The sequence below is a fragment of the Channa argus genome, chromosome 19 (assembly GCF_033026475.1).
Source record: "Channa argus isolate prfri chromosome 19, Channa argus male v1.0, whole genome shotgun sequence".
In the NCBI taxonomy this organism is placed as follows: domain Eukaryota; kingdom Metazoa; phylum Chordata; class Actinopteri; order Anabantiformes; family Channidae; genus Channa; species Channa argus.
This window is the reverse complement of record NC_090215.1, coordinates 5,417,876-5,426,407: the sequence shown is the minus strand read 5'-3', so window position 1 is coordinate 5,426,407 and position 8,532 is coordinate 5,417,876. Positions and strand designations below refer to the sequence as shown.

Below are 8,532 nucleotides of genomic sequence, written 5' to 3'. Positions count from 1 at the left end.
TGTGGCAAAGTACAAAGTACTATAACGGTATTGGTCTAGTAGTAAAGAAGCATGACGGTCGACAAACCAATAAAGTAGCAAAGCAGCAATGAAAGACCATAGAAAAACTATAGAACAATTTCTATAAAGTAGGCAGTAACACCAGCTTGTGCTGGCAGTAAGCACAAGCAAAAAAGCTTACAGCACGAGGTATTCCCAGGCAGCCTTCCTACCAAGTACTAACCAGGCCCAGCACGTTCTTAAGAGGCAACTTGAAAACCCAGATGTACCTCAACCTGAATCAGGTCCATTCTCTCATATGTGAGAAATAAACAGACTGTCATTTTTCAAAGCATGTGGAGATGCTGGGGATTGATCCCAGGGCCTCATACATGCGAAGCATGCGCTCTACCACTGAGCTACATCCCCAGTTGCACAGCAATGCAAGCCATACACATGGGATTAGGAAATTGAGCCGTCTTCAATAACTTTGAAGAAGCATTTGCAGACTTGGTTGTCAAGGACTCTCAGAGCCCTAATAAAGCCCTACTTGTTCATGTAAAGAACCGGCCCAACAGAATAACCGGTGTCAGACAGCATTTCTGTAGTGGCCTTCATGCATCCCCAGGACGATGAAGACCACTTCATCCATCCATCACCAGGGAGGCCATACATAACGATCCTTTTCGATGGGATGAAAAGCATTTAGAGTTGTGATTGTTTGAAACCACCAACGCTTGACTCTCTTTTCCTGGCTTGTTTTATTTAGTCTAATCCAAGCATATTTTCTTCACTGTACAGAAGATTCTTACTTTGAGATTTCTAAAGTACTAAAAGATAGTGAAGACCTCACAATTTTCAAATCACCAAATGGAAAACACCTGCAATGGCCGGGAATCGAACCCAGGTCAACGTTCTCTTGCAATGGTCATGAAGCAAGCCCAAGTCAGTTATTTTCTGCTCTCTCCGGTGAGATACAAACAGACTATCATTTTGTTAAAGCACTTGGAGATGCCCGAGATTGAACTCGGGGCCTCATACATGCAAATCACGCGCTTTGCCACTGAGCTAAATCCCAAAAGGCATGACCGATAAAGTCATGCACATGGGAAGTGGAAATAGAGCAGTCTCAAATACCTGTAAGCAAGCATTCCTAGACTTGGTTGTCAAGGACCCTCATCTTGCTCGTTTTCTGACACTTTCGGCTGTACACAATAAGTACTACCTGGATCAGGTTTGTTAAGCCAATCAGAGCTGGAAGATAGCATCTTAGATAAGGGTGGGGTGGGTTAAGACAAAGCATAATGTTTTCTTCCAATTGGTGACTGACTGAATACACGTAATCCAGGTAATTGCCAGTGAGTAGAGAAATACTTAGCTGGGGATAGTTGGAAGACAAGCAGGGCAGAGGTCCCTGAAGACCAGTGTTGAGAACCACTGCCCTAAAATATATGCACATAAATGATTTGTTGCAGTTTCCTTTGAGAGGGTTTCATTGGTGCATTGCAGAGGGACTGTTGTCTGCAGTGCGCTGAATATTGGTTCAGATGCTGCGCTTGTTGCAGAGATTCATTCACCCTTGACAGTATAGATTTAGTGCATTAGCTTCTTTCATGAAAAGTTCTGCAACTTGAAAACCCGGATGAACCTCAATCTGAATCAGATCCGTTCTTTCACAGTCGAGAAATAAACAGACTGTCATTTTTAAAAGCATATGGAGATGCCAGGGATGGATCCCAGGGCCTGATCCCAGGGCCTTATACATGCAAAGCATGCCACCTACCCCTGAGCTACATCTCTGGTTGCACAGCAATGCAAGCCATAAACATGGGAATAGGAAGTAGAGCCGTCTTCAATACTTTTAAAGAAGCATTTGCAGATTTGGCTGTCAAGGACTCTCAGATCCCTAATTGTTCATGTAAAGACCCGCCCCAACAGAGTAAGCGGTGTCAGACACCATTGCTGTAGTGGCTTTTATGCATCCCCAGGTAGATGACGATCATTAGGAGGCTACTATTGGATGAAATTAAGGACATTTAGAGTCTTGATTTTTTGAAGCCAACAACTCTTGACTATTTTCCTAGTGCATTTTCTTTAGCCTGATCAAAGCTTGTTTTCTTTACTCTACAGAAGATGCTTACTTTGAGATTTTTAGAGTACCGAAAGACCACACGATTTTCAAATCGCTAAACAGAAGACAACTGTGATGGCCGGGAATCGAACCCGGGTCAACTGCTTGGAAGGCAGCTACGCTCACCACTATACCACCATCGCTTCAAAAGCACATTTTTGTCAATCTCTTCAGTAATCAAATTGGTAGAGTATACAGTACAAGTTAGAATACATTCTCAGTCATCCGGGTCTGGAAGCCAAGTCATGTCAAATGGACTTCTTTTTAGTTGAAAGAGTTTCATTAAGTCTCAAAGATAGTTGCTAGTGCACCCAGCGCACGTGTCTCAGAGATAGTTGTCTGCTGTCTGCAGTGCGCCGAATATTGGTTCAGATGCTGCGCTTGTTGCAGAGATTCATTCACCCTTGACGGTATAGATTTAGCGCATTAGCTTCTTTCATGAAAATTTTTGCAACTTGAAAACCTGGATGAACCTCAAACTGAATCAGATCCGCTCTCTCATAGGTGAGAAATAAACAGCACGTGGAGATGCCGGGGATTGAACCTGGGACTTCATACATGCAAAGCATGCGCTCTACCACTGAGCTACATCCCCAACATCGTGCCCAACCAAGTCGTTCACATCACAAGTGGAAAAAACAGTACAGTCAGTATTTTCCACTGTAAAAGTTTCATGAAACGTTTTGCAGCAGATATCACATCCATCTTTGTTCGTGTTGCCCAGCTCACCTGTATCAAATGAAAAGGAATACTAAACATTGAGGAATAGTGCTTTATCCCAACTGGCATTTGTTTAGTATTGCTGGCTGATTTTGTTTTCTATCAGTTTTCTGTATTTTGAATGACTTTTCCTAGCTTGTTATTTTCAGTATAGGAAAGAGCACTTGTCTTTAAACAAAGAGAAGGAAGACTACAGCAATGGCCAAGTCTTGAACCCAGGTCACCTGCTTGGAAGGCAGCTATGCTTACCATTATACCACCATCAATTGGCCAACACCAAAAACATCATCTTTTTTGCTTCTCTGACAAGCTTAATAAATCAGCTTGGTAGAGTATAAAGTACAATGTGTCAGTGAAGGTTCTCAGTCATACAGATGTGGTTACGTGGAAGTGAAGTCATGACAACTGTACCTTTTTCTTTAAAATGCTTCATTACTTATCCAAGCACATTCTTAATACATTCCCCAGTGTCACTTATTCTCGTTAACCTGCACATGGAGAAGTAGACAAGAATGTACTCAACTCCCTCATGGGAACAACACTGAGCTACTAGTTTAGATACATAGATGAGAGTTGGGCAAAGATTAAGATCCAAGAAGTGCAGGCGTTCACGCACCACATAATTGCGGTGGTTTAACATCAAGTTAATCAGGGAAGACAACAGAGAGGCTCTCATGGATTGTAAATTTAGTGTATGAACATAACCTTTTATCTTGGAGTGCAATCAAGCTTTATTCTGCACAGGTTTGAGTACATCAGCTACACAGTCCTATCCTGAAACACTCTCTTATAGGCATAGAATGGCAAGCTCCTCCTTTCAGACTAGTGTTGCCAATGTGATTCCAGATGTGAACAAGCATTTTGTCTGGAGTCTAAGTTAGGGGAAAATCATTGATCTTGTAGTGAGAACAAGGTCTAACTGCCACATTTGTTTTGTGATTTATTTCTCTCTTATTTCTTACAGTTCAAGTTTGTGTCAGCTGACTGCACAGATCCCGCTGTTGTTAAACGACAACAACTGTTGTCTTTTTTCTAAAGAATATACAAATTGTTTCCACAATCTCACCAAGAGAAGTCAAGAGTCTCAGGTAGTGCTTTCCCCTGTGACTGACATAATCATCCTCTTCTCTACCCTTCTTTCACATGTGGCCAAAAATCACGTGTTTTGTTTGGCGACACAGAGTCTGTTGCTCTGGTTAGAAGGGCTCAGCCAGAACGGAAAGCAGCATTTTTTTTATTAGCTGGACTTAGTTTTGAAAATGTGAAAATGCACTGTGAGGGCAACATCTGGCACAGATCAAAGAAAGAAAGGGAAGCACATAGTTGTTGCACTTTTCTGGAATGGAAACAGCTCCACTTTAAATGACACTGCAAAATTATTTGCTCTGAAATTTTTGGGAGAGCAGATGAAAAATATTACCTTACTTTGGTAAAGTACATCCAGATGAGCAACATGAATTTCTGGCAGATAAGAAATGTATTCATCATTGTGTACCAACACCAGCTGAAGAGTTCTTGGAAGAACAACATATAGTAGCTCCCAAGTTCAGCATACCCAGCTGTTATTTTATATCCCCTTTGACCATTAACCACCTCTTTTAAATATCCATAATTATGTAATTTACTGTTATACACATCGTATGTCAACAGAGAGGGAGCCTTTGTCTTTAATTATTTAGTTTGGTTAACCGTGGGCGACAAACAGGACAAGGCCTCCCAGACATTCAGGCTTCACCATGAATAATGGATAAATTAGGGTGACCTTAGTGACAGCAATGTCTACAGTATGTAGAGAGGTGGACAAATCCGGTTGGTCCTGTCAAAATAATAGAGCTTTACATTTTCATAATCATAATTAGCAAAGTCTTGAAAACACCCAGTTCCTGCTTATTCTGCTGTGTTAAACTGGCAGACTGTCACACATCTGCAACAGTTTCACTACATGCATATGTCAGTCCCTGAAGAATTTCCATAAAGAGAACACTGTGGTTACCCAACACTACATTTCAAAGCTTCATAAATTACTTTACACTGTTTTTCTTATTCCCAAAGGACAAACTTCCATGACAATAATGATAACCATTCAAAAAGTGAACTCACTCTCAGTAAAAGCAAATAGCCTAAAGATTGTTTTGATCGGTAATATAATAGTGCTGAGTTTAGAGCTTAGTCACACACATGCACACAGTGTTTCTGTTACTGAGCCTCTGCTCAGCTGTATATTGTAAAACACTAAATTTTTCTACACATCTGTTCTTCCCCCATCTCTACTATCCATCTATCACCTCTCTCTCTTTCATCTCGCTCTCTCTCTGTCTATTTTATCATCCATCCATTTTAATCAAACATTACCTCTGCTCTGTTTAAAAATCATCCAAACAGTGTAGCTTATTTTCTTAAAATATGACATTTTAAAAAAATAAAAAGTACTGGCTAGCAACAGGATGTTACCATAATGGTAAGAAATATGCCCACTTTTTTAAAATAATAGCACGAGTGGAATTAAAGCTTTTTCTTTAATTTTGACAAAATGTTAGCTACTCTTATACTTTTTATTGTATAGATTTGTTTATTGTGGTGAAGCATGTACTTTCATAAAATCATTTTTAAAAGGTCACTCATTTATTCAAGACAAAAGCTGTATAACTGCCCCAACATTGTTTAAGTATTTAAGTATATAACAAGAAGAAGAAATATATAATGACACAGTAAATGCATAGATAAGGAAATAACACTGTATATGTTTTCATTTTTTATTCCTTCATTTGTTTTTCTTTATAAATTTAAAGTATTCCATACTTTATATTGTAACACTTACCACAAATAGTAATTAAGCAGTAGCATCAGTTTGAGAGCACTACAAGTCGATTAAACATTTTCTAGGAATGGATCACAGCATTTTTGGCTTATTTTTAAATTTTAACCAAGACTGATATGAATTGTGGAGTATCATGCATATAGTATCTCTGACATTTATTACAGGCAAAATAAAAATGCTATCTCTTCGTGAAGAGCCAATTGCTCAGACATTAGTGGAAAAGGCATTTACATGGCTTGTATAAGTGGCACAGAGGGGGCAAGGAGAGGATAATGAAGACAGCATGCCTAGATAGATTGAGGAGGGAAGGAGTGAGGCAGTACTCCTAAATCTGCATAAGCCCACTGACAACAAGGGTGGACAGTGTGACTTGAGTGGTGGTGCAGACCACCCTGGACCTGGCAACCAAACAGACAGAGTCAATGACTAAGAGTTAGGACTGCTGACAAGAACTGACAGTGACAGAGCAATTGTGGCGCCAGAGTGGTTGGAATTGTGCGGACTGCTGTCTGCTTGACAGACACACATACACACGCTCTCATACAGCAAGAAGAGACATAAATCGGCTCACACAAACAGATAAACACAAAACGTCTTAAAAACAGACACATAGTAAGAACAGAAAGACACCTACACACACACACACAGACCTCTGAGGTGCAGACCAAAGTTATGATTTTTGTATGTGTGCTCCTGGGTCCCTTATAGGCACAAATAGGTCGTGCTCTCACTGTGTTGGTGCCAGGAAAATGTGGACAAAAAAATTGTGACAAATGTTGACGAGGTTGATACAGCTCTACCAGTTGCATTTTGTTGTGATCAACATGAATAAACATTCAATAATTTCTTCTTTGTCATTTCTACCTTGTATGACAACAGGAAATGCTTTTGTCTCATTACTGGTTGGTTAGGGCAAAATATAAGCACCATTTAAAAGAAAACAGCTGATAAGTACATATCAGACTAAAGAGTGTAAGGGACAAAATATTGATGAAACATCTGGATTATCAAATGTATTTACACAGCCAGTGAGTTGTATTGTTCTATCAAATCATTTGAACAAAAACAGTATACAGGTTGATTTAAGTTGATTTAACTGCAAACTATAAGGCAACACTCTTTATGTGTGGGATAAAAATGAATGAGAAATTGCAACTGTAGTTGAGAAACCTTGTTGCGATTACATTTGTTGTCCACTGGGGGGCACTAAACATTGTTCTCATAACTTGTCTCATAAGTGTTTACAAAACATTACTTTATCATTACATTATACTTTACCACTTTATAATTGTTGTCACATTAATGTTTTAACTAAGAAGTACCATTATTCAGTTTGAGGTATACAGTACGCTCAGAAGCAGTAAAAAATTACCACAAATAAAACTATCAGGTCATCTGTGCTAACTTGTTGGCAAACCTATTGCCCAAAAGTTCATATTTACACATTCAACAGACATCAGTCATTTGAAGCTGGGTTTTTGGCAATTGGCTGTTGTAACCTCAGCCCCACCCATTGCATCTCATAGTGTAACCCTTCAGCATTTTAAAGGGGAGCAAAGGGAAAAGGGCTTAACTTTGGATGATTAGGCAACTCCAGATTTAGTTTTCACAAAAACAGAAACACAAGAAAAGACACACAAACTCTGTTTTGATCGTCACCTCCCACACCCATCTGTGATTTGTGTTCTCCCCTCTTTTGCTATTCTCATGTTGTTATCCTCTCCATTCTTTCATGTTTTTCCTTGTCCTCTGTCGCTTGCGTGCAAATCTTTCCACCAACACAAGTCTGACTTAGATTAAAGCAACAAGATGATTGTTTTCTGTTCCCTCTCTAATCTGCACAGGCTGCTGAGCTGATGCATTATTTATTTGTTTGTCATTATTCTTTCCTTGAGCCGCAGAGACACATGCTTTCCCACATTTTGTTTCTTGCAAATTTTGCCTTGGCAGGGGAGGACTACGGGGTGTGGTCGGATAGATATTGATACACTCTGGCAAGTCTGCAGGGTCACAAGGCTGAATTGTTGTTGTTTCATGCAGAAACTGAATTCTTAATTAATGCCATATGCCAATTTGCATTAGATCAGCATATCCAGCGACATCACATCGGCCTCCAAAAAAACTAACAAAAGGCAGCACACTTTTCCCGTTACATTTTATAAAGCTAAAGTTTATTGTCATCTACTCTGCATTATTTGTAAATATCCAGAAAAAATCCATTCCCCAATATTGTACTATCCATGAGCCAAGATCTTGTTGAAAATTATTGTTTATTGTGTCACGCTCATTGGCCTGTGTCCAAACCATTGTTGTTATTCAACTATAATCAGCGGATGTGAAAATGTCTTTGACTTGGCTTTATCGCAGTTCTTAAACAGGTAACGTTACAAATACAGCCTAAATAAAATACCCTATTTAAAATATTTCTCCTTAACTAAATAGCACACAAATTTTCCAACTGCTTCTCATTTCAGCTTCCACTAAAGTAGAGGGAGGCAACACGATTTCTTCAGTGACACTGTCCCACTTGTTCTCCAACTATCCAATGCTGATTACCTGGGTTGTGTGTTGAGTGAATCAGAAGTTGGATGATACCAATTCACATTGTCTTCCCCTACTTCATGATAAGCTTGGTCTCTTTCAGCTTCTGAATGACTGGTTGAGTATGGCACGGTTAGTTAGAAGAACAGCAGGACAGTAGCTCTCGAGAACCAGTGTTGCCTACAATAATTGCTTTACCATCTTGCAACTTGACCTTATTGGGCATAAAAGACAACCGTAGCTTGAGCATTTTTTACAGTGTGCAGCACCATCTCCCCCCAGAGCTGTTACTAAAGTTGCTGAAAAAATGGACTCTTAATTAGCAAGGATTTAATGTAGGACA

The 8,532-nt window shown here is 39.6% G+C and overlaps 3 non-coding genes across 3 annotated transcripts; all 3 read right to left on the bottom strand.

The window, feature by feature from the left end:
* Nucleotides 1-336: 336 nt before the first annotated feature.
* On the bottom strand, nt 337-408 carry trnaa-cgc (transfer RNA alanine (anticodon CGC)). The gene has a single exon. It is a non-coding gene; the product is annotated as a tRNA-Ala (tRNA).
* A 1,773-nt stretch (nt 409-2,181) lies between these two features.
* trnag-ucc (transfer RNA glycine (anticodon UCC)) lies at nt 2,182-2,253 on the bottom strand. The gene has a single exon. It is a non-coding gene; the product is annotated as a tRNA-Gly (tRNA).
* Nucleotides 2,254-2,633: 380 nt separating this feature from the next.
* On the bottom strand, nt 2,634-2,705 carry trnaa-ugc (transfer RNA alanine (anticodon UGC)). Its single transcript has one exon. It is a non-coding gene; the product is annotated as a tRNA-Ala (tRNA).
* Nucleotides 2,706-8,532: the final 5,827 nt, after the last annotated feature.